The sequence below is a fragment of the Callospermophilus lateralis genome, chromosome 7, assembly GCF_048772815.1.
Source record: "Callospermophilus lateralis isolate mCalLat2 chromosome 7, mCalLat2.hap1, whole genome shotgun sequence".
In the NCBI taxonomy this organism is placed as follows: Eukaryota; Metazoa; Chordata; class Mammalia; order Rodentia; family Sciuridae; genus Callospermophilus; species Callospermophilus lateralis.
This window is the reverse complement of record NC_135311.1, coordinates 11,295,743-11,323,039: the sequence shown is the minus strand read 5'-3', so window position 1 is coordinate 11,323,039 and position 27,297 is coordinate 11,295,743. Positions and strand designations below refer to the sequence as shown.

General features: G+C 38.4%; 1 protein-coding gene across 3 annotated transcripts in view; it reads left to right on the top strand.

The window, feature by feature from the left end:
• The first annotated feature begins 1,101 nt into the window (after positions 1–1,101).
• Positions 1,102–27,297, top strand: part of Aim2 (absent in melanoma 2) — an 82,609-nt gene continuing 56,413 nt past the window's right edge. For 2 of the 3 annotated variants that reach the window (XM_076861934.1, XM_076861933.1), the window contains exon 1: positions 13,205–13,291. The gene's annotated coding sequence lies outside the window, so the exon portion shown is untranslated. Of the gene's footprint in view, positions 1,175–13,204; positions 13,292–27,297 lie in introns of those variants that run through there. The other variant, XM_076861935.1, reaches the window with a different exon arrangement.

Sequence of the window (27,297 nt, the reverse complement as noted above, 5' to 3'; positions counted from 1 at the left end):
ACTCAGCCACCTATGAACTCAGACCTCTGAAACGGTGAGCCCTAAGCCAATTTTTTCTCCTTTAGTTGTTCTTATCAGGCATTTTGGTCACAGTGCTGCAAAGCTAACGAGGACAATAGCTAGTCATAAAATAAAGTAGTCATAACAATATATTGTCATCAGGGTTATGGGAATATGTTCTCTTTCTCAGGATTTCTACTTGTACTGTACTTGCCCATCTTCTGGGGGTAGATACAAGTTAATGGTTGACTGAAGGTGCCTGAATCCAGGAGAGCAAGGCTTCCAATAAGGGGACCACTGCATTCTCTTTTTTTCCACTACTCTGAAACTCCTTTGAAACATGGAATTATTGTTTTAGTCAGTTCTTTTTTTTTTTTTAATTACTGGAGCCAAAGACCTGACAAGAACCAAATAGAGGAGCAAAAGTTTATTTAGCTCATGGTTTCAGAGGTTCAGTTCATAGTCAGATGGCTCCATAGCTCTGGACCCAAGGTGAGGCACAGCGTCATGGTGGAAGGTCATGGAGGAGGAAAGCAGCTCAGGACATAGTAATCAGCAGAGGGAGCTTCACTCACAAGGCACAACATATAAACCCCAAAGGTGAGCCCCCAGGGACCCACCTCCTCCAGCCACACTCTACATGCCCAGTTGATCCACATCATTGGATTAAAGCACGGATTAGGTTGAAACTCTCATAATCTAATAACATCACCTCTGAACATTTTGCATTGTCTCACACATGAGTATTTTTTGGGGACACCTCATATCTAAAACATAACAGATACAAAAAAAAAAAAAAAAAAGAGCTTTTGGCTTTCACTTCCCTATACCCTCTTTGGCCAAGATCTCGAGTTATTAGAAAAATTGTTCAGGCTTATGTGGAAAAGGAAACAGAAAGCAATGAACTTTGTTGGGGTGGAGTCTTTAAATCCCGTAACAACTGGGCCCTTTCCCAGTGTTTGGCGCTCAGTTGAATAAGTGCTGTCAAGCTTCCAAGCAAAAGTAGCCAATGGCACTTCTTCCTTGTAATTTATCAAAACCTCTCCTCAGGTCCCGCCATTAATGAGTGAGTGATGAGCTCTATCCGAGGTATGGTTCTACTGGGTAAGATGCCTACTCATCTCTGAAACTCTGACTTAAGGACCGAGCTGCTGTGCGAGGAGATTGCAGAGAGGTAAGGCCCAAGGGAAGTTTTTCTAGAAAAAGCTCTGGGTAGCTCTAGTTGCTAATCAGCAAATTGGGAGGAAGTAGTAGTTATGGATTTCTGTGGTGGAAAGACTGTTGACTATATCCCAGAAGAGAGAAAGCTGTAGCCAGTCTGATTCTAAACTTCAGTTGATTGAAGGAACAGAAGTCATCTTTTATTTTACTGCAACTGAGATCTTAACAAAAGAAAATGCATTTGGCTGCGGTAGGAATGAAAATACATTGTTCAGGGGGTTGACCCAGACCGAGTCTAAAAGGAATTCTGATGTTCTGGGTGTGTTGGTCTGCAGGTGTCTTATTGATAGGACTTTATATTTAGAAGAGGGCTTTTGATTTCTGGCTGAAGGAGAGAGAAACTTAGGAGCTGGAGAGCTGTTTCTAGATGAAAGATAAGAATAATGGCATGACAAAATACCTATGATATAACATTAAGTTAAAAACATCACAGTACAAAGCTCTATTGTACAATATTCTTGTAGTTTAAAAAAAACGTAGTAGGTAAAATTTCATTTCAAAACTTAGCTATGGCTTTTGCATTTTTTCTATTACATATTTTAATTTATATTTCCTTCAATTGATTATGTCAGAAAATATATTTCAGTTCATTCAACATTGGACCCCACGATTCCTGTAGCCATAGCTAAATTTCCTAAGGTTAAGAGAACAAATTAGATTCTTAGCTGAATGTTCCATGAAGTTTGTTGAGGTATCTTTTCTATACCTATTGAATATATTAAAAATATTTTTTAAGTATTCCGTTTGGTCAGAGTCGATAATTGTGTTGTTCAACTTCACTATGTTTTTGCTACATTTTTTTTAGCTGCTTGAATCATAAGTTATTGAAATAAGTGTTCTATAGTTTCTTCACTATCATAGCAGATTTGTCAAATTGTTCATGGAGGTCCATCTATTTTTATTTATATCTGTTGAGTCTATTTAATGAGGTGCATACATGTTTAGAATTGTTATTTTGCTTTGGTGACTTTAACATTTAATCATTGTATAGCAACTCTGTCCTTAATGATGCTATTTGTCTTAAAGTCTTCTCTGACTAATATTAATATAGCTGTGCTAGCTGTTTGCAGTTATCATCTGACTGATATAATATATCTTCACATTTTTTCCTTTTTAGCTCTTCAGTATTTTTATGCTTTAGGTCTATCTTTCATAAATAGCACAAAAACTGCAATGCGTTTTAATGGAGTCTGACAGTCTGTTTTAACTTGTGAGTTTAGTTTACATGTACTGGGTTAATTGTTACATTTGGATTTTGTGTTAATATCTTGTTTATTTTTATATTATATTTCTTTTTCTATGTTTGATTTCCTGTTTTGAAAATATATTAGTAGTAATCTTTTTAAATGATCTTTATTGGTGCATTATAATTATAATAGTAGGATTCATTGTGACATATTCATACTTGCATTAACATACTATACATATATAATTTATATATATGTAAATACTCACACACACATATAGAGATATATCTTATGTCATGAATTTTGTGGGGACATGTTATTTTTTTAAAGCCAGAGAATTGCTTCCAGGTGTAGCACTTTTTAAGTCAATGTTTAGGAGCAAGTTTTCCATTTCCAACTGAGGTACACACACATTACATTTTTTTTTTTTTTCTATTTCAGAGATAGAGATAGGGTTTATGTAGAAGTAGGATCATGGTCTTAGCCTGAGCAAAGTTGATCAAGGTAACAGATTACTCTTAATCAAGTAGCTTTTCACAGTCTGGCAATAGGTTAACTAGTACTCTAAGATATTCTTTACATATAACAAAACTAACCACTTCAGACTGAACAATTCTGTGGTGGTTAGTACCTTCACAGTGTTGTACAAGGAACACCTGTATCTAGCTCCCAAACACAGCAAGGTCTCTTTTGCTTTATTCTGAAATGCATCTTATTAGGCCCCATGCCAGGTTGTTTTGGCCTCTTCAAAAAAGGAGAATTCTCTACCTAGCCAGCATCTTCCAGAGAGATCTGGGCTGTCCTTGGCCTCATTTTCTGCCTACTTTTCTATTAGAATGATCATCAGTCCAACCTGACATCGAGGAGCAGAGTAACGTGCCCAGTTGTACCTGATCTCACTGCGGTGACTGTTGTGAGCTCATGTTTAAGGAGCGTGACTTTGTTGCTAACTGGGCTGAGCCTTGTCCTGCTGTTTATTGTAGATGCTAACTACCAGATTACAAGAGAACCATCCCCAGTGAGAGTTGCTGTCAAAATTCTACCTGCCTCTCTCACTGCCGGAACACTTTATGGTGAGGACCTCTGGTTCCCTAGGTGGGAACGGAGTGTGACCCCAAGGGTCCGTCACCCTCCCAACCCCCAACTCTTCTCAATGCGTTCTAGGTGCTACAATTTCTGAACCTGTGTAAAAAGAAGGACCAATGTGAACAGATGATGCTTTCTCCATGGAAAAAGCAATATTTATTTGGTGAAGGGCTTTACCAGAGTATTCTGCTTGGTACAGGATCCATTTCTCTAATCTGGAGGGGCAGGAATTGGGGGAGAGACACGGTGTCCTTTTAACTTTTTGATTTTAGGTGAACAGGTTTGGGGCAGCAAAGTCGATCAAGGTAACAGATCACTCTTAATCAAGCAGCTTCTCACGGTCTGGCAGTAGGTTGACTATTGCTCTAAGATACTCTTTAAATTTATCTTTGCCATCCTAGATAATTCACTTCAAAGTTGGAAACAGCTGCATCTGAAGTTAGTAGCTGGGCTACATTAAAAACTATGGGAATATGCATAGTTTAAAAAAATGGCACTTTGAGAATAACAGAGTTGGTATATAGTAAGGGCACAGTGAGAAGGACTAAGCGAACAAAGAATTTGAGCCTTTTGTGCACAAATGGTGCTTCTAATATAAACATAAACATATGGCTATACACCCAAGTTTGGTGGCAGCTCAGATTCTTGATCTCACAGTAAGAAGCCATAGAATAGCTCCTGAGATAGAGATAGGGTTTGTGTAAAAGTAGGTTCATGGTCTTAGTCTGAGCCACCTGCTCAGAGATCAGAGAAGAGGCTGAAGGGAGGGTCCCAGGCTCTATGTTGACCTTTGTCCTAGAAGCTGGTCAGTGACAGGTAGGTCCCATGGCTTAGCAAAGTTACCTGCCCTCTTGGACAAGTATTTGAAGCACTCTCCTCTTCATAACTCCTACATAGCAATTTTCCCCACCCCACGGACAATTTGGAGTAGTAGATCTTGGTGCATTTCTTAAGTCTTTGGAGGTCAGTTTGAGGCAAGTTGGAAAAACATTAAGAAAATAATCAGTTCAAATGACCTAAATTCGATTCCAGACTCCATCATTTATATCTTAGTTACTTTCCCTGTCTTTCTTTTCTCATTGATGTTATCACCATTTAACCTTTATTTTTATTTGTTTTTTCCACTAGACTCTAAGTCCCATTCAAGCATGGAGTTTATTTGCCCTTTCTGAACTGGATCTCAGTGCTTCGTAAGGAATCTAGCAAGTTGTCTTTACTATTTATTGAATTTGGACTCTTTTAATTTTTCTATCATAAATAAAAAAAAGAAAAAATTAGGATAGATCAAATATAAATATTAAATAGAAAAAATAATATAATATTAAATATATTTGATATAATATTAAAAAGAAAAAATTGACGTTTTATGTTTTCTTTATAGTTAACTGTAATGTGAACATCTTCTCTATTTCACAAGCTACATCCCTTGAGTGCAATTATCATGTCAAAATTATAACTACTCATTACGACTTGATATGCCATATGAATTGATTTCCAGGATGTCCTGCAAGTTATCAGAATCCCCAGCAATCTCTTTGGTGTTTTTAACTTTGCTAAAACAATGACTATCATAATTTAATTAATTTCAATGTCTTTGGTAATGTTTCCTGATGGCATTATCTGTGCTTCATCTAATGTACTCTTATTCTGTCATGGAGGAGGAGCAGTGTTGCTTTGATTTCTCTGCACTTGCTTACTTTTAGAAGCATTAGGTATTATGGATTTTTTTTTTAAAGAGAGATGGAGAGAGAGAAGAGAGAGAGAGAGAGAGAGAGAGAGAGAGAGAGAGAGAGAGAGAGAGAGAGGGAATTTTTAAAAAAATATTTATCCTTCAGTTTTCGGTGGACACAACATCTTCATTCTATTTTCTATGTGGTGCTGAGGATCAAACCCAGTGCCCCGCGCATGCCAGGCGAGTGTGTCACTGCTTAAGCCACATCCCCAGCCCGGTATTTGGGATTTTTATGCCTAAAAGATATTTGGCTGCTAAAGAAAAGTACTTTGTGGGCATCTGGTTAAAGGGACAACCATCAAACAAAGTGGGTACTTACTTATGCATGACACTTTGTTGCTTTTCTGCATTGTCTTTCATGTATCTCATCTTTCTTCTGAAGTCTAAGGGAGGAGATGGCTCAATCCTCAGTAGGAAGAATTTTTGTTGGTATTTCCTTTCACCACAAAAAGCATAACTTTCTGCAGCTTCCTAACCGATTCCAGAGGATGTAACACTTTCCAGAAAGAAAAGGGCTAAGGAGCTTCCTAGAGGTGGGAGGAACCTGACTGACAACTAGAGTTCAAAGGCAAAGCTGTTCTTCCTGCTGGTGTGGGCGAGTGTGACAGGGAGAAGAGGCGGGTTGGGGAGAACCAAGGCTGAAGGTGGCCCGCGGCAGACAGTAACAGACTTGAGTGAACAGGAAGCAACAGCAAAAGCATTGGCTTAAACAGTCATTTGATCTAATGTTTCATTTTTCTTACATGTAAAACACCCAGGCTTAGTACAATAGCTTTGCAAAATTTTTCAGACCTGGAATAGATACTTCTATCTACTCAGTAATGCTTGGTGTGTGCTTTACAGCCCAGGACCATAAATGGCTTTCTCAATGCTATTCTCACCTTCTCTTCAAGGCAGTAGAAGTAGATATGCAAAAATGTAGATGAAGGATGACTTTGGTGCCTCCACCCCATCTTTCACAAAGTTTCCTGTAAGACCCACCCTGCCAACTTGCTTGGTTAGTACTGTGTTACGTGGTATTACTATTTATCAGAAAGCATGGGGAATATAGGAACTGCTTTGTTTTATCTTTCTCTCTTTGTGTTTGCTTGTAAACTGGGCACATTGAGATCATATGGGAGGTTTTAAAAAAAGAAAGTGGAGTTGTATTTGGTGACACTGAGGTGCCACGGAATCCAGATCTGAAGTTTGTCAGCCATGTGGTCCTCATGGACCATACTGGGTAAGTGTAAGGGAGAGGTAAGGTAAGGGTCAGAATGAACTTTAAAATGCAAGGGAGTTGGTAGTGATGAGACATTTTGGGAATAAACAGTAATGGTGAACACACAGAATTATGAATTTGTCATGCTTAGTGCTGCCAATGGCTAAAATAATATTATGTGATATATAAATTTTATGTGGTATATATTTTGCCTCAATTAAAGATCCATGGTCACTCCCCCTGTTCCTCTTCTGAAGAACTGAAGGGTATTCTCTTCTTGGATGTTGCTACTGGTTCATCCCTCCTTGATTTCACGAGCCAGCAAGTTGACCAAATGTGTCATATGTGGTCGGTTCCACCCATATGTTGAGTAAACCTGCCATCTGTTTGGAAGGAAAAGTAGAGGCTTTTGGAATCCAGATTGGAGGAACTATCAAGTATTTAATAACTTAAAATAAAATTTAAAGTCTACTCACTTTCACCCATACAGCACACTGCTTTCTTGCATAAAACCCTTTCTTAAGGATTTTTCTGTCTGGCCACTTGACAGTTTCTGAATGCAGATTGACTAGGTGTGACTTCTCGTTTGCTTCAGAGTTAAAGCCGGAAGCCAGACAAGGTCTTACTCTTACTCTTCTGCAACCACAGCAGGTTCTCTATGGTTCCTTGATCTCTTGGGTGTGCTGCTGCTTGGATTTTTCATGTAAGTTGTTTTGTATTTCTGTAATGCTCTTTCCAGATACCTACCTAATCAGATCCTTCACATCTTTGCTTAAACGTGACCTTCTCAATGAAGCACAGTCTGACTACCTAATTTAAGTCAAGTCATCCACTTCCCCTTACATCCTAATCTCCCTTATTTTAGTAATCTCCTTGGCCATATATATTTGTTGAATGAATGAGTATAAGAACAAGTGAAAATTTACATAATATTTGACCCACTTCCACAAAGACTTTCCAAGTGCCTGGCTAGGTATAAAGAGCTGAAATGTTAATAGCCTATAGTAATTTTACTAGTTTATCCTTCAAGTGAGTGGATATCTTTTGCATTTTTATTTTCTAAAGGAGTACCAGAAATGTTATAGCATAGGATTTCAATATTTTATTATAAGACCATGTATTAGATTTTCAATGCTGTAGTCAAAATACCCGAAAAGAACAGCATAGAGAAGGAAATGTTTATTGCGGCTCATGGTTTCAGAGGTTCAGTCCATGATTAGTGATGCCATTGCTCCGAGTCTAACATGAGGCAGAACATCACAGTGAAAGGGAATGGTGGGGAAAAGCCACACAGCTCACGGCAGCCGGGAACAGAGAGCGAGTTCCCAAGGAGCCAGGGTAGAATATAAACCTCAAGATTACACCCCCAGTGACTTCCTCCAGCCATTCATTCCTTACCTGCCCTAGTTACCACCCAATTTGTTTATTCAAATTAATTATCCATTAAATGGATCCGTTTACCAATGAAGTTCCAGCTCTCAAAATCTAATCATTGCACCTCCTGTATTATCACAAGAGCTTTTGGGGGATATCTCATATCCAAACAATAGCAGAACAATTTGGAGGAAATTTGGACTGATATAAAGATGGAATAATTTGACTTAAACTATAAAATCCCACAGAAACAACAGCATGTTTTGTCTGGGAGGAAAGCAATTCCTACAATGCTTCTAAAAGTAGAAGGCATTGCCATTGGCAGGGTGCTGTGCAGTTTGCAGAGCTCTCTCTGTCCCACTACCTTATTTAATCCTCCTGATAGCACCTTCTGAGATTCCTGTTTAATTGTTGGGGAAACAGAGCCCCAGGATACTGATGACCTTCAGTGGCAGAACGACTTCACACTTCTGGCTCAGTGCTGCATCTTTATTAATGCTCCTTTCTAAATTAAATTGGGGTACTTCTTCATTAGCTGTGCCTTTGGACTCTTGTAAGAAGTATGGACATGACAGAGAGCTTTTTGACCCACAGAATGTGAGAAGATGTCATTGGAGTCCTCATATACGAGGGCCACCCTGGGAGCAAGGTTTAGGTATTTTTCATTCAGACCCAAGTGGGTGTTTGGTACGAACCTTCCATAAAAAAGAGAAGGGTTTTTGTTTGTGTTTTGTTTTTGGTACTGGGCTTTGAGCCCAGAGGTGCTTAACCACTGAGCTACATCCCCAGCCCTGCCCCTCGGCCCTATATTTTATTTAGAGACAGGTCTCACTAAGTTGCTGAGGCTGGCTTTGAACTCACGACTCTCCTGCCTCGGCCTCCATAACCACTGGGATTACAGGCATAAGCCACCACACCCAGACTGAGAAGTTCTTTCTTTCTGACGTATCATTTTCTCTTCTAGCATCTTGCTGTCCCCTCACCATGACAACGATAAACAGAATGTTTATGTAATAGTAGCATATAAGGAGTGCACTAGGTTCAGTGGATTATTCTTTAATTATATGCATTAGTCGTAACTCACTTATAGCCTCACATTAATTCTATAGAGTAGATACTATTAGGCATTTTTTTTTAAAAATAACAGGCCAAGAATATATATTTCAGCTTATTCCATAGCTAGAAATTGGTCGAGATTGTGAACCCATGTAGTTCATGCTCTGGAAAAGTACGATTCAACAGAAACATATTGTGAGCACATATATATTTGTTGAATGAATGATTACACTCTGTACCTAGAATGTTATCACTTCAACATGCAATCACTCCAAAATTATTAATAATGCATTTTACATTTTTGGGGGGGCTGAATCTTCAAAACATGTTGTATATTTTAGTCTCGGTTCTGATGATGAAATTTAATCAGAAACATTTAATCTGTGTTTACATTTCACAAAATTTACAGCTAAAGAAGTAGGTTTATATATTCATCATTTCAATCATATTTATTTTCCAGTGAATGAACTATGTCTTTTAATTTTGAACTAAATACAATGTCATAGTCAACCCTTCAGTTGCACATTCAGTTCTACACGGGAGCCATGTCGGGCGATGGCCACAGTCGTGGGCAGTGTGGCCGTAGTGTCCCGGTGGAGTCCATGCCTGTAAGGTGCTGTATTGCTCCAGTTGTTCTTGTCACTGTGGCTCTGCCTTGGTTGCCCTATGCTGGAATAGTCTCTTTCTATCCTCTCTGCATGAGTTTTTCAGATCACCTGACAGGCAGACAATAATATTGGCACTTCATCCTCCCAAGGCAGCATTAACATTTAAATACCGGAACCCACAGGGATACTAACCCCTACTTGGAGACTTGGAGAAAGGTGAAAATCTTTGCAAAACAAAACAGGTAGGGTTTCCCCTTAGCTCTGCTTAAAAAAAAAAAAAAAAAAAAAAAAAAAAAAAAAATTCAAGATGAGAAAAGAGCTATATGTTACCAATCCTGGGGGGGAATAGTAGCCAGAACAGATTTTATGCCAGCCCTCATTGCTTAATGAGGTTCCAAAATAGCTTCTGCAATTATTTTTGAAATCCTCTCACATCCTCCTTTTGTTGGTGTGGGCAAATTTGGGAGAGAGAATGATTTGTAAGAAATTGAAAGGAGAAAACTACACCTACAATTTCTTTTAATGCTTCAAATCTCTTCTGTAGAGAGGCTATTGAAGAGCAAATGAGAAGAGAGGCGAGATCTGTGAGATAGCTGAAGAGGGGAAGGTTCTGGAAAGAGTTGTTCTTCTCTTGCAGAAGAGCTGCCAGAGCTGTAGAAAGCTCTCTGCCCAGAGGGTCAAGGAGCACGTTCCAGCCAGGGAATCTGGGACTTGCTGCTAATCCAAGCAGACAACAGACAGGTGTGGTTGTGGTCCTACACTCAGTTCAAGCAGGTGACCTAAAAAAAAAAAAAAAGAGAGAGAAGCTACCTCTAGAATCGGGCACGGAGTGGCATGATGGGTCTGGTATTCTCTATGAGGAAAAACAACAGTCAAGCAGGTCTGTGACAACCTGTGGGAAGTGTTCCAAATTGTGCATCATGGCATGAGTCAGAGCCTGGCTCCTGGGGTTTTCATCTACCTGGTCTTTTCCTACTAGAACATTTTGTCCACCTGGTGCTATAGCTACTTTCAGGAATTTTTTTTTTTTTAATGTGAACAATAAGATTTGAACATTTTGCTCTGACCATATCCTACCTGCTTCTCCATCTCTCCCTCCAGTTCTGTTCCCCAGTGGTCTCTGCCCTTTTTCTCCTGCCTCATTGAGATGTGCAGTTTGACTTTTCCATTTTCTTGGTGTACTTTAGCCCAACCTGCCTTCACTGCTTTACTGTTGCACTTGGATTTCATGGTCCAGAACTTCAACGACCCTTCCCTGCGTCTTGAATTCCATGGTTCAACCATGCTTCTGTTGCAGGACTTTGACTCTCTGCCTGTTTTGAACCTTCTCCAGGGTTACTGAGCACTGATGGGGAAAATCACAAATCCACGAAGCTCCTGTCGTTTTTTATTTATGATTCCCGAATTCAACTGAGTTCTGACTTACTTCGGTAAGCTAGCCGAAGCAGTCTCTCTCTCTGTCACCTATTCTTTCCCTCCGTAGCACTGACCTTAACCACAAATCATCTTGAGAGAGCATGCTTATTGTCCTCCTCTGTTGAGGCTCTATGAAGAAGAGCCTGTAGGAGACTCTTGCTTATATCACTCTTCTGTGTTTCCTGGACGTGGTACATGGCAGGTGGTACCTTGTAAGTGCTCAGAAGATGTTTATTAGACAAGTCTCAAGTCTCAGGTTAGGCTACCAATACTGAGTCAGGGCTCACTGCCTGACTCACATGAAAGCCAATACTATGGCACTGGGTTGTTGCCAAAATAAAGAGCTGTATTAAAGGTTTACCTCTAGTTAGAATGGCAAACATCAAGAATACAAATAATAAATGTTGGTGAGGATGTTGGGGAAAAAGAACATTTAAGCAGTGTTTGAGGAATTGTAAATTAGTATAACCACTGCGGAGATCAGTGTGGAAGTTCTAAAGACTAGGAATGGAACCAATATATGACCCAATTATACTGTTATGGGCCGGCTATACAGGCAATGACCAAACAGACTCCATTTTACCCTGAGACTCCATATCATGTAAGAAATGCTTCTCCTGTGGGAAAGCCCCACCTCTGTGCCCATTAATAGTTACCTAGCACAACATACAAACTTGGCAACACAAAATAGCAATTCGTACATAATGTGAAATTGTTCTCTTTGGTTTCCATTTTTCTTGGGCAATGTACCATGTCAGAGATTGATTGTGTAGACGTTAGTAACCATTCTCTAACCTGTACTGAACTAAGGTCATTTTGACCCACTTCCGTTCTGCTTGCTTGCTGCTGTGCCAACCTGGAAAGTCCCGTGGGAAATACCAAGGTACCCACTGCATTGTCCCGTTAACTGCCCAATTTAGCTTCTGTGCCTGCTTGCTTGCAGCAATGTCAGGCCAGATATGGTTTTTGCCTTTAAATATCCTAAAATGCTCAGGCTGAGGCTGTTCCTTGCAGAGTCAGTTAAGCGTCCTGTTGGGGGCAGTCTCCAACCAGCCACATAAATAAAGACTTCAATTTGGATGTAACTGGGAGTTGATGTATTTTCTGAGCGACCTGCCCTACAACAATACCGTTCCTCAGTGTTTATCTAAAAGAACTAAAGTCATCATACCATAGTGATACATGCATAGCAATGTTTATAGCAGCACAATTCCAGTAACCAAGTTATGGAACCGACCCAGGTGCCCAGCACAGGTGAATGGATTAAGAAATTGTGGTATTTATATACAATGGAGTTTCATTCAGCCATGGAAAAGAATAAAATCATGCCATTTGCTGTTGAATGGGTGGAATGGGAGAACATCATGTTAAATGAAATAAGCCAGATTCAGAAAATCAAGGATTGTATGTTTTCTCTCAGATGTAGAAGCTAGAGATAAAAAGGGAAAAATATGATATTTCATAAAAATAAAATAGAGGAGAAGAAGAGAATGAGGGGAGGGAGGAGGAGAAAGGGAAAGTACTAGGGAATGAAATAAACTAAACTGTGTTATGCGCTTATATGAATGTATCACAATGAATCACACTCTTTTGTATAATTATTATGCAGCAATTATGAAAAGGTCTACTCACAAGGAGATAGGAGGCATGCTCCAATCTGTCTTCCCACTTGACTAATGGCAAAGGAATTTAAGCTCCCAGAGTAAGAGGAAATAGAAGGCTCATTGAATGTAACCGGGAGTCTGGGTACAACAGTCCACACCCGGTGTGCCTGTGCAGGCAGAACTTGTGAGTGATTCTGGTTTGTCTTGCAACTCCTGACAGCAACCCTCACCTCCACTCTTATTCCTCGAGGTCCTGTTCTCATTCCCCAGGTTCTCCACCTCAGGAACTTTTGGTTCCACCAGGCACTCAAGGTCATTTTAGATCAGGGCCTAGAGTTCTATGCCTGCATTCTGAAAAACGGCTTGCGCAACTTTGGCAACAGGGAAGTTGCCGTTTTATGTCTTGGTTTCAATATCACTAAGAAATTTTCCCCTATCCCCCTCTGCCTCTTGAGTCTGCATTAGAGGTTTTTTCTCTTAGCCTCCTGTGTTTCTGCATCAAATCGTATTCACACTGCTGTGGCTGGGATGAGCGTTATCCCAGAAATCCATGTATGAAGGGCTTGGTCACCAGCCTGTGGCCCTGTTGCGAAGTGGTAGAACCTTTAAGGGCTGGGGGTGTGGAAGTGGAAGGAAGTTGGGTCACTAGGGGTGTGCCCTTGTAAGTGATATTGGTACCACTGCTTCTTCCTCCCTCTTTTCCTCCTAGCCGCCGTGAAGCCAACAGGCTCACGCTGCCACATGTTCCTGCTATGATATAATTTGCTGCCACAGGCCCAAATCAGTGGACTGAAACCTCCAAAACCGTAAGCCAAAATAAAACTTTCCGTCGTATAATGTGATCATCTGAGACATTTTGTTACAGTAATAGAAAGCTAATGCGCATGCCATGCTCTCGTCGCCTGTTTATTTACTTTTGGCTTCCTCTAGATCAGCAACAACCGAGAGAAATTTCTACACGGTTAGAGCTATTCCCTTCTCTGTACTGTCCAGTACAGGAGTAACTAGGAACTTATAGCAGTCAATCACTGGAAATGTGGATTGTAGGAATGAGGAAAATTTTTCATTTTCATTTAATTTTAATGAGTTTGACATTCAAATAGTCACATGCGGTCAGTAGTTACTGTATTGAAAAGCACACGATTCTCACAATTTTTGAGTTCTATGATAGAAGGGACTGTGTCTGTACAGTTTAACATGTTATTCCTCAAGGCCAGGACTGTGCCTGGCATTTGATAGACATTCGATATGAAGAAAGGTGGGCATATAATTGGTAGATTGTATGCCTCTTAGAGGTTGATCTTTTCTGTGTTAAGATGAAGGTTCAATGTGAGAGAATTCTGCTTCAGAAGGACTTGGACACCTGTGCTGAGGAGTTTAAGAGATTTAAATTATTATTTGGGGGTGTGTGAAAGGTCTTAACTATGAGCTAGCAATAGATGATCGGCTTAAGGAAGCTGAAATTGCTTATTCTGCTTCAAGTATGAGCTATACCATAGAGATTTTTTTTAAAAAATGTATTTTCATAAATTGTCTGAAAATCTACAAAATGAGAAAAATGACAGTGATCCCTGCTGTGAATAAAACACTACTTCAGAATGGAGTGGGTATTTCTATTTCTCCTTTGTTGCAGCGCCTGCAATCCTTGAGTGAGAAAGCTGATTTGCCAAAACCATGCTTTGTGCATGTTTGACTATGTCACAATGAATCCCATTTTTATGTTAGTTTATAATGCATCAATTAAAAAATAAGTAGAAGGGAAACCAGTAGAGGAAAGAGGTTAGGGAGAGGGAGAAGGGTAAAAAAAGTGTCGAAACTCAGGAATGAATGGAGCACTTATGGGCTCTTATGAGCATATCTCTACAAACCCGACCATTATCTTTAATTATAATGCACTAATAAAAAACATAAGAATAAAAAAAAAGAAAGTTGGTTTGCCAATTTAGTAATATAAGCTAACTTACACTCGTAGTTTATGCCAAACAACAAGCATTATCTAAGTATTCTATACACATTAACTTATGTGGTTCTTCTCAACAACTTTGTGATTTGGATACTAATATCTCCATCTGAAAGATAAAGTAACTTAAATATAGAAGGAAGGTGCCTTGCCACAGTTACTTAGCTAAGTGGAGAAATGAGGATTTGAACCCAAGCATTCTGGTTCCAAGTTCATGTTTATTTGTATTGTCTCTTGTGTGAACTATTTCTATATGCCCATCAAAACTCTAAAATGGTTTGCTGTGTCCAGTTGTATATCTATTTGTGGTGGGTGTTTTCTGAAGATGATGGTTTTGAGATGCAGTCCAAGAGGTCAGGTGATTGGAATGAATAAGGAGTGGAATGAAGTAGCTATGGCCCAGTGGAAAAGAATTCTCTGTGGAATTAGAAGCCTTTACTTTCTGACTTATTAAATTTGAGGAGATATCACTTGCCTAATTTGGTTATTAAAATGACATAAAGTATGTATGCAAAAGGACTTCATAAAATATAAAGGGCTTCATTCTAAGTGAGGGTGGGTGTCTGCCTTACACTGTAATATATTGGAACAGTGGCCATTAAAGACTGTCACACCTTAGAGGCTTCCCATTGATAGTACAGTGGTTTGTCTGAGATTGAGGAAGAATTTCTGACTTTTCTGTCTCCTGAAGTTTTAGGGATTCCTCTTGTAGGATGAAAAGAGAAGCCTAAAGACTTCCTACTTCTCCTATCTCGATCTTCTTTCTGACGCTCCAAGATTTTCTGTGCCTCTGAGTTGTTTCAGTCTGAGGGTTACCCAGATCAGAAGCAGGTGATAGATTTAAGGTTGAAAAATGTTTTCTTTTTTTTTTCCTTTTTTTTGGTCCCTGAAGGGCCATTTCAGTCTCTGCCTAGCTCACCTGTCCCAATGCCCTAGAAATGAACATTTCCTCCAAGCCTCAACTACTTCTGCTTTAATGACCACTAACACTTTGCATAGTCCCAGCTCCTCGGTTGGCTTCAGTTCTGACTCTGTGTGGACAAGCCGTGGTGTGTCCCAGATCAGTGCTCACTGCTCCTATTGTGATCATACCGTGTGGAAGACCTAACGGGCCAGAGGATTACGAAATATGTAGAGGCAGTCTTGTAAAGGAATGAATTTAAAATGTGTCCTAAAGCTGGAAAAGGAGACTGTGGGAAAATAGCCTCAAAATTCCAGAGAAACTTTTGAAGTGGAAATAACTAGCCATTCACGTATGAAATCTTAGATTATTATTTCCCTGGCAAAAGTGGCATGGCTGGCATTCCTTAAACTCAGGCCACCAGCTTGCCAGTTTGCAAGGTGGTATTCACATGTTATCATCCTGTTTCTCCTCACAGCATTCCTGCAAGGTAGGCATTATTATGTCTTTATTTTACAGACAAGAATCAGAGTGGCCAAGTCACGTGCCCAAGGCCAAGTAGCTAGTGCATGTAACAACCAAGAATTAAAGATGTATAGAAATTTTAAAGTTCCTGCTCTTGCTACTGTACCAAGTTGCCCTCTTGAAGCACACATGAGAAGGCTTGGGCAATTAATTAAGGAGAATCTTTGGAGCCTGTGGTAACAAGGTGGATGGATCAGAGTTAGGTAAATAATTTCAAACAAAGTTTAAATTGTTTCAGGAACCTTTCTTTTGGTAATGGAGCCTTCCTAGAGCCCAAATCTATTCTATTGAAACACTTTATAATTTACATTTGGGCTTGTAGTAACTGGGAGAGTTTATAAAAATGCACATGTCTGATGCGATGCCTCCTATTTTATTGTGATTTAGTATGCAAGATGCTGATCCAATTCCATACTCTGTAATTTCTTTTCAGTTTGCTTTCCTCTTCTCGCCATCATAGAACTGACATAAAAATGAACATCTATAGTCACCTGCATGAGCACTGAATGGGGGCCCAGCTGCTTTCTTTTTCCACGTTCTTCCTAGGGAATTCTTGATAGGATGCAATGCACAGTATGCCAATTAAGTCATTAAAATTTCAAATGCTACTGTCCATTGCAGATTTCCTGGCATCCATTATGGTATTTTAAGGGTAAGTTTTTCCACTTCCAGGCAAGCTTGGTGCCTTAAAGATCTCAAGTTATACAAGCTTTCTCCATTGATCAGAGGAATAGAGGTACCTTTCAAAATAGGCTACGAAGGACAGAGGCAAAAAAGTAGTGCAGACTATGGTAGTGAGCATCCTAGAGCACCAGCCGGAGAGCAAGAGGTATCAGAGGAATGTCACACCTAAGCAGAGGCCCTGGGGACTGGGATGGTAGACACCGGGGGAAATTCTTGAGTGTTCCCACACAGTTTCTGTCTCCTGAGACCTCCATACCACCGAGAAGTCACAGCTCAGGTACCTTTTCATAGAGTGCCTCCAAACAGAGCTCATGCAACCAAATCAGTAATTGATTGGAGTTGACACTTTTAACAAAACTATTCTCTAGCCAGGCTCTATTTTTTTTCCTGACTTGGGGAACCAACTGAATTATTTTATAAATCTGTTAGGATACAGAGAAAAAAAGAGGGGGTGGATTTAAAAGTTTTCTTCCTTTTTATTTAGGTTGACTAAATAAATTATGGCAGCTGGTAGAACATGCATTACAAAAATAACCACTCTTCCCATAATTATATGTATATATGTTTTTTTTATATATGTAGTGCTTTATTATATATTTATTTAAATATTTATTTTTTAGTTGTAGTTGGACACAATACCTTTATTTTTATTTATTTTTATATGGTGCTGAGGATTGAACCCAGGGCCTTGTACGTGCCAGGTGAGTGCTCGACAGCTGAGACACAACCCCAGCCCATATATATTTATTTTTTATTGGTGCAATATAATTTACATAATGGTTGTATTTATTATGATGTATTTGTACATTCACATAACATAATTTGATCAGTCTCATTCCTGAGAAACTTTCCCTTCCCTCCCCCTTCCCTGATCCACTTGCTTTATTAATTTCCTTTCTATTATCATCATCATCATTTTTGTTATTATTTAAATTAGTGCACTATAATGATTTATATAAACAGAAATCATTGTAGTATATTTGTACATGGACATAGCATAATTTGATAGCTTTCATTCCCTGGCACTTCTCCACAATTATATTAACTCAAACAGCAGTAAAAATCATCTGAAAAGATTTTTACACTTTGGATGGTGGGATGTTTAGTGTTGTTGTCTTTTTTTTATTTACTTTGACTACATTTTCTGATTTTTTTCACTAATGATTTCCATTGCTTTTATAACAAATGACCAAAATAAATGACATTAATAAAAGAAATACCAGAATAATTTTTGAGACTTCATTTTTTAACTTTTTAGGCTAGCATAAGTAACCCAGAACAAGAATAACTCGCTGTAGGGCTGGGGCTATAACTCAGTGGCAGAGTATTTGCCTAGCACACCTGAGGCACTGGGTTGGATCCTTAGCACTGGATTAAAAATAAATAAAATAAAAGCATACTGTCCATATACTACTACAAAAAAATTTTTTTAAAAGAATAACTAGCTTCAAATATATTAAGAGATGCAGAGAATAATGTAAAAATATTCCTCAGTTTTGGAAAATCGATTTTAAAAATGGAAACCTTCAAGACAGTGGCAAAAGTGCTGAACGGTGTGCCAAATTACCAATATTTAAAAAAAAATCCTCCTTCCCAGAGAACATTTGACTTCCTAAATTTGTTGAAAACTATACGGCTACACAAAATAATACCACCGATGAGTACATTTGTAAGATGTGGAGCTGTGACAGCCTGTCAAGTAGATATGTACTGCCCACCTATTTTATGAAATAGAATCGTGTCAGTACTTTAGAAGCTTGGAGAGCCCGCCCACCTCATTTTCTTTCCACCCCGCTAAAGGGCCTACTGAATTTTCTGGGTTATCACTCTGCTATTAAGTTTTGTGTCAATAAACCACATGTTATTTAATTTCTTACACATTTTATACTTTAGAGCATTGAATCAGATCCTGTATGTTCTTCTGTAAGTGGCTGAGATTCATGGGCATTTTTATGTCTAGTTCATTTTTCGCAGTTGTATTACATACCGCTACATGAACAAACCATTAATTATTTGCCCATTTTACAGTTTGTCTCTCTTGGCTTTAACAATCAACGCTGTTAAAAATTTCCCCAGGGGATTCCCAGATCTGGGGTCCCTTCTTTTCATAGAAGTCTATTTGTATCTCTGTCTCTTTTACAATAAACCTACTTCCTGCTTGCTTAAAAAAAAAAAAAAAAAGAAAGAAAAATTTTCCCCAGGAATGAAAGTGCTATGTATCTTCAAAATCAACAGAGAATGCCACATTTTATTTCAAACCAGTTGCATCTCTCTGTACTACTAGCAGTGAGTAAGATTTAGTGGAACTTGTAGTAAATAGTAATCCTATTTCCCACAGAATTCAGTGTGTTCTACATCACTCCATTTGACCCTTAGGAAATTCAGGTGCCTTTTAACATGATATAAAGGGGGAGGAGGAATTAAGGGAGCATGCTAGACCTAGTAAAGTTGTATATACCATTACTAATATTTTCTTCCTCTAGTGGGTATCATGAAATTTTGTGTGCATCTCCGTGTGTTAATCTCCCTTTACTATTTATTCATGCAGAAGCTAATTGGCATGTGGTTAAGATTTCAGGCTCTTGAGTCAAATTATCAGAGTTCAATTCCCCACTCCTGTTTTCGTATCTTAGTAACCTATTCCCTTTGCACCTGGGTTTCTCTGTCTGAACATGGGTACACAATTTTTATAGGGTTTCTGTTGGGTCTGGAGAACACTGGGGATTTGGGGATTTGTCTTCTCACCCGCAGGTTCCCGACACAGGGCTGCCTGTGTGTCTCTAACCTCTTCACTCACTATGTTCTCCCCTTTCCAAAGATATTCACTCCAGCCTGCTTCAGTCTGATGATGTAAGGCTGGGCAGAGTTTGAGAGGCGGTCTCTATTCTATGTAATTGTGGCTGAGTTTTGGGGGTTGAGTGCCTCAATTACTATCTGCTACTGGAAACTCTTGATGCTCTATAGTCATGAAGTTTAGGTCATCTTGTACATAGTATGTGGTCACTTAACTGTTTTCAGATAATGCAATAATTTTCTGTGTCATTTTTGATGGTTGGTCTCATAGTTTTGCATATTCAAATGATATCTGTATATTTTACCATTAAAATTGTGTTAGTAAATCTAATCTTATGTTTTAATCTGATGTTTAAATAGTCATATCTCTGTTTCTTCCCCCTTTTTATATGTTCTTTTTAGATGTACATGACTATAGAGTGTATTTTGACATATTATACATACATGGAGTATAACTTCACATTCTTGTGGTTGTACATGATGTGGAGTTACACTGGCTGTGTTTTGTAAATATTGTGTCTGATTCATTCTATTGTCTTTCTTATTCCCATTCCCTCTCCCTTCCCTTAATTTCCTTCATTGTCTAAACCAATGAACTTCTACATTCCATCTCCCCTTTTTGTGTGTTATCATCTGCATATCAGAGAGAGCATTTGGCCTTTGGATTTTAGGGATTGGCTTATTTCACTTAGCATGTTAATCTCTAGTTCCATCCAATTACCAGCAAATTCCATAATTTCATTTTTCTTTATGGTTGAGTAATATCCCATGGTGTATATCATATCTCTATTTTATGGTAAATACAAAAAAGTAGAATTGCTAGGTTATAACAATTCATTTTCTTTTTCCAATAATTTTTAATTCATTGTAAGATTATTGATCTAGCAGGGCATGGTGGTGCACACTGGTAATTCCACCTACTTGGGTGGCTGAGGCAGGAGTATTGCAAGTTTGAGTTAAGCTGGACAATTGAGCCATACCTGGTCTCAAACATTTTTTAAAATACAGGAAGATGGGATGGAGCTCAGTGGTAGAGCACCCCCAGGTTCAATTCCCAGTACCACACACCAAAAACACTGACTAATCTAAGCATTTATTCTAACCATTTCCTTTCTTAATTAGAATACTAGAAATACGGCTGTCCAAGGGGATGTGTGTCCTTGTATCAGCATTGTGTATTGGCTTCCTGTGGCCCTGGTACATCACATAAGCCCAGGGGTGACATTCATCCTCTATTCTGTAGGCCCTTGAAGCTTGCTTCATGCCAGAACATTTTTCTACATGATATCAGTTTCAATGTCCATGTCCTAAAGTGAGCCTTTTCAATGGAGAGGGCACAAAGGTGCCTCCTTTGCTTTGACAATTACCGTCATTTTGATGAACACATGTGTAGGTACCCATGTGCAGGTACACACGTGCTGCCTCTTCTTTCTCCATTCCTCTCACCATTTTAGCACTTCCTTTACACTTCACCCTCCTGAGTTCCTCTCCCAATAAGAGGGCAGCCAGAGAGGCAGACCCTGAGCTGATTGCCTTGATCCATTGTAGTTGAGGTGTCTCTCAATACAGAGAAGATGGGTGCCTTTGTAATGATTGTAGTATAGAAGCATATAATTTTATTCATCAGCATTAGTTACATGCTTTCGGTCCTCAAGAATTATAGGACAGGGTCTGTTCAGGTCTTTTGCCCACTCCTTGATTGGGTTCTTTGGTTCTTTGGTGTAAAGCTTTTTGAGTTCTTTGTATATCCTGGAAATTAACACCTTCTCTTGAGGTGCGGATGGTAAAGATTTTCTCCCCTTCTGTAGGCTCTCTCTTCGTACTCTTGATTGTTTCTTTTTCTGTGAAGAAGCTTTTTAGTTTGATGCCATCACATTTATTGATTTTTTTTGTTTTATTTCTTGTGCGTTAGTAGTCTTATTCAGGAAGTCATTTCTTTGTTATTATGTTGAAGTGCTGTACCTACCTTTTCTGGTCGGTTTCCTAAGTCTTTAATCCACTTAGAGTTGATTTTTGTGCAGGGTGAGAGAGACTTCCACTTTCATTCAACTACATATGGACTTCTGATTTTCCCAGCACCATTTGTTGAAGAGGCTATCTTTTCTCCAGTGTATGTTTTCAGTGCCTTTGTCTAGTGTGAGATAACTGTGTTCATATGAGTTTGTCTCTGTGTCTTCTATTCTGTTCCATTAGTCTTCTGGCCTATTTTGGCGGCAATACCACACTGTTTTGTTACTATAACTCTGTAGTATAACTTAACATCTGCTATTGCGATGCCTTCTGTTTCCTGTTTCTTGCTAAGGACTGTTTTAGGTATTTGGGGCCTCTTATTTTTCCAAATTAATTCCACGACTGTTTTTTCTATTTCTGTGAAGTACATCATGGGAAGTTTGATGGGAACTGCGTTGAATCTGAACATTGTTTTTGGTAGTATGTCAATTTTGAAAATATTACTTCTGCCTATCTAAGAACAATGGAGGTCTTTCCATATTCTAGGGTCTTTTTCAATTTCTTTCCTTAGTGTTCCGTAGTTTTCATTGTAGAGATCGTTTGCCTCTGTTGTTAAATTGATTCCTAAGAAATAGGAATGGTCAACAAATATATGAAAAAATGTGCAACATCTCTAGCAATTAGGAAAATGCAAATTAAAACTGCACCGAGATTCCATCTTACTTGAGTCAGAATGGAAATTATTAAGAATATAACTAACAAAAAATCTTGGTGAGGATGTGAGGAATAGGGAATGTTCATACATTGTTGGCAGGACTACAAATTGGTGCAACCCCTCTGGAAAGCAGTATGGAGATTCCTCAGAAAACTTGGAATGGAACCACCATTTGACCCGGCCATCTCAGTTCTTGATATATACCCCCCAATTTAAAAGCACCATGCTACAGTGCCTCACTGTTTTGTTACTGTAACTCTGTAGTATAGAGTTATACATTTAACACAGCACATCAATGTTTACAGCAGCAAAATGAACAATAGGTAAGCTATGGAACCAACCCAGGTGCCCATCAACAGATGAATGGATAAAGAAATTATATATATATATATATATATACACAATATAATATTACTCAGCCCCAAAGAAGAATGACTATATAACATTGGCTAGTAAATGAACGGATTTGGAAACATGAAATAAACCAATGCTAAAAAACAAAAGTTAGAATATCTTGGCTGATAAATGGAATCTAAACTACAATAAAAGAGAGTGTTAGAGGAAGAAGAGAAGTTCATTAGATTAAAAAAAGGGGAACAAAAGGAAGGGAGAGGGGATAGGAATAGGAAAGACAGTAGAATAAATCTAACATAATTTTCGTAAGTGAATCCCCACGGTAACCATCCACAAAAATGGGGTCCTAATTAGAATGAGATATATTTCATGCTTGTGTAATTTTATCATATTGTGTAATTTTATCATGTATTACTTAGAAGAGCCCATCAATACAAACAAACAGAAGCAAACAGAAAGGCAGAGCCCACCACAGCATGTCGTGACAAAGGGCCGTTGTGCACTGACCACTCAGTTTTCAGTGGTCCTAAAGCCACACATACTATGAAGGTATTAACAGACTGAAGGAAAGCCTTTTGTCCTCTGTCCCTGTGAGATCAAGAACAGCTGAATACAGGGAATCTGACCTTTATCTCACCAGTCTGTTTTCTGTTTATTTAATTAACCTTGTTAAGTAATTTTTTTTTCTTTTAAAACTCTACTGGTGTATATTAATCATGTAGAATAATGGGTTTCACTGTGGCATATTTATACCTGCACATAACATAATTTGATCAATCTCACTACCCAGTACCTCCCTTTAATTAATTTTTAAAGTTACTTTTATTATGCTTACATCCATACAAACCAAGTTTTTTTTTTAAAAAAAGAGAGTGAGAGAGGAGGAGAGAGAGAGAATTTTAATATTTATTTTTTAGTTTTCGGCGGACACAACATCTTTGTTTGTATGTGGTGCTGAGGATCGAACCCGGGCCGCACGCATGCCAGGCCAGCGCGCTACCGCTTGAGCCACATCCCCAGCCCCAAACCAAGTTTTGTGAATCTAATGTGGAGACTGAGCTTTCTCGTTTAAGGATTCTGACTTATAGCCTGTACCTTTATTCCAATGTTTTCATTCCAAGAAGAGACTGAAAGGGAAGGAAGGTAAATAGGTATTTACTTGGGAAAAGGGATCCCAGAAGGAAGTATTGGTGCTGAATGCAAGGAAGTGGTTTTAGACAGTCTCCTAGACTGAGGTGCTTCATGCTTATGTGGTGAAACAGAGTGAGTTTTCTCAGTGAAAGTTTTGAGCATCACTTTAAGAGAGGCTCCACCGCAAAGAGAAACCAAAAAGTTATGTCCTAATGGTTTCCCAGAGTTGAATCATGACTTTCATAACATTTGATGCTGGCTCTCACAGACAGATCTGTCTCCAGTCACCATAACTAGGTGAGCAGTTCAAGATAAAACAAAACACAAAAGTAACCTTCAAATGTGACAATGTAGCAAAGATAGCAAAAGTTTTCACTAGGAAGATTCAAGGTAAAGTTTTGGACTCTGTCTGAAGTGATCATAGAGAGGAACTGATCAAACCTCTATACTCAGAGATTAAAAACAAACTTGAAACTGAAGGGCAAGGCATTTAAGTAACATGATGACAATCAGCAATGACAAAATTATGAAATTGTGAAGAGAATATAAACTCCTGGTGGCATATGAGAAGGACTGATTCATAGATTTCTTAATCATATATTTTTACCTTCTGGTATGTGTCTGAACTTTATATTCATGTACCTTCTGGTGTATATCTTTTTTTTTAATTCTAAAAAAATTCTAAAAAATTTGTTGTATATGGCAGCAGAATGCATCAGAATTCACATACACATATAAAGCACATTTTTTTCATATCTCTGGTTATATACAAAGTGTATTCATACCATTTGTGTCTTCATACATGTACTTAAGGTAATGATGTCTATCTCATTCCACCATCTTTTTTAACCCCCTTTCCCCATCCTCTCCTTTGCCCTATCTAGAATTCCTCTAGTCTTCCCATGCTCCACCTTCTCCCAACACTGCTATGAATCAGCCTCTTAATATCAGAGAAAACATTCAGCATTTTTTTTTTTTTTGGGGATTGGCTAACTTCACTTAGCATCATATTCTCCAACTCCATCCATTTACCTGCAAATGCCATGATTTTAGTCTCTTCTAATATTAAGTAATATTCCATTGTGTGTATATACCACAGTTTCTTTATTCATTCATCTATTGAAGGGCATCTAGATTGGCTCCACAGTTTAGCTATTGTGAATTATGCTGCTATAAACAGTTATGTGGCTGTGTCCCTGTAGGATGCTGTTTTTAAGTCCTTTGGGTATAAACCAAGGAGTGGGATAGCTGGGTCAAACGGTTGTTCTGTTCCAAGTTTCCATACTGCTTACCATATTGACTGCACCTTTTTTTTTTTTTAAGAGAGAGAGAGAGAGAATCTTTTTTTTTTTTTTTTTTTTGTAGATGAACACAACACAATGCCTTTATTTTTATGTGGTGCTGAGAATCGAACCTGGATCCCACCTATACTAGGCAAGCTCTCTGCCACTGAGCCACAATCCCAGCGCTGGCTGCACCATTTTGCAATCCCACTAGCAGTGTAAGAGTATACCTTTCCCCCACATCCTCGCCAGCACTTACTGTTGTTTGTATGCATGATAGCTGCCATTCTGACTGGAGTGAGATGTAATCTTAGAGTAGTTTTGATTTGCGTTTCTCTAATTGCTAGAGATATTGAATATTTTTTTCATATATTTATTGATTAATTGTATATCACCTTCTGAGAAGTGTCTGTTCAGTTCCTTGGCCCACTTATTGATTAGGTAATTTGTTCTTTTGGTGTTTGGCTTTTGGAGTCCTTTATATACCCTAGAGATTAGTGCTCTATCTGATGTGTGAGGGGTAAGAATTTGCTCCCAGGGTCTAGGCTCTCTGTTCACCTCACTGATTATTTCTTTTGCTGAGAAGAAGCTTTTTAGTTTGAATCCATCCCATTTATTGATTCTTGATTTTAATTCTTGTGCTATAGGAATCTTATTAAGGAAGTAGGGACCTAATCCGATATGATGGAGATTTGGTCCTACTCTTTCTTCTATTGTCTAATAGAAGACAATAGTAGGGTCTCTGGTTTAATTCTTAGGTCCTTGATCCACTTTGAGTAGAGTTTTGTGCAGGTTGAGAGATAGGGATTTAATTTCATTTTCTTGCATATGGATTTCCAGTTTTCCCAGCACCATTTGTTGAAGAGGCTATCTCTTCTCCAAAGTATGTTTTTGGCACCTTTGACTAATATAATTGTAATTATGTGGGTTAGTCTCTGTGTCCTCCATTCTGTTCCATTGGTCTACCAGTCTATTTTGTTGCCATTACCATGCTGTTTTTGTTACTATTGCTCTGTAGTATAGTTTAAGGTCTGGAATAGTGATGCCACCTGCTTCACTCTTCTTGCTAAGGATTGCTTTAGCTGTTCTGGGTCTCTTATTTTTCCAGATGAATTTCATGACTGCTTTTTCTATGACGAATGTCATTGGTATTTTTATTGAAATTGCATTAAATTTGTATAATGCTTTTGGTAGTATGGTCACTTTGGCAATATTTATTCTGCCTATCCAAGAACAGGGATATCTTTTCATCTTCTAAGGTCATCTTTAATTTCTTTCTTTAGCATTCTGTAGTTTTCATTGTAGAGGTCTTTCACTACTTTTGTTAGGTTGATTCTCATGTATTTTATTTTGTTTATTTGTAAATGGAGTCATTTTCTTTGTTTCCCTTTCAGAGGATTTTCACTGATATACAGAAATGCCTTTTATTTATGGGTGTTGATTTGTATCCTGCTACTTTGCTGAATTCATTTACTAGTTCTAGAAGTTTTCTGGTGGAATTTTTTAGGTCTTCTAGGTTTAGAATCACATCGTTGGCAAATAATGCTAATTTGAGTTCTTCTTATCCTATCCATATTCCTTTAATTTCTTTCATTTGTCTAATTGCTTTGGCCAGTGTTTCAAGAACTATGTTATACAGAAGTAGTGAAAGAGGGCATCCCTGTCTTGTTCCAGTTTTTAGAGGGAATGCTTTCCATTTTTCTTCATTTAGAATGATGTTGGCCTGGAGCTTAGTACAGATAGCTTTTACAATGTTGAGGCATGTTCCTGTTGTCCCTAGTTTTTCTAGTGTTTTGAGCATAAAGGGATGCTGTATTTTGTTGAATGCTTTTTCTGCATCTATTGAGATGATCATATGGTTCTTATCTTTAAGTCTATTGATGTGATGAATTGCATTTATTGATTTCTGTACGTTGAACCAACCTTGCATCCCTGGGATGAACCCCGACTGTCAATTTCATTTATTTTTTCAAAGAGCCAAATTTTTGTTTTGTCAATTTTTTCACTGTTCCTTTTGTTTCAATTTCATCTCTGGTTTTAATTATTTCCTGTCTTCTACTGCCTTTGGGTGTTGATTTGTTCTTCTTTTACTAGGGCTTTGTGATATAATGTTAAGTCATTTATTTGTTGACTTTGTCTTCTTTTAAGGAATGAACTCCATGCAATGAACTTTCTTCTTAGTACTGCCTTCATCATGTTGCAGAGATTTTGGTACGTTGTATCTGTTCTCATTCATCTCTAAGAATTTTTTAATCTCTTCCTTGAAGTCTTTGGCAACCCATTGTTCATTCAGTAGGATATTATTTAGTCTCCAGGTGTTGAAGTATCTTTTATTTTATCTTTGATTTCTAATTTCATTCCATTATGAATGCAAGGTAATGTCTCTATTTTTTTATATTTGCTGAGAGTTGCTTTGTGGCATAGTATATTGTCTATTTTAGAGAAGGATCCATGTGCTGCTGAGAAGAAAGTGTATTTGTTCATTGAAGGATAAATTATTCTATATATGTCAGTTA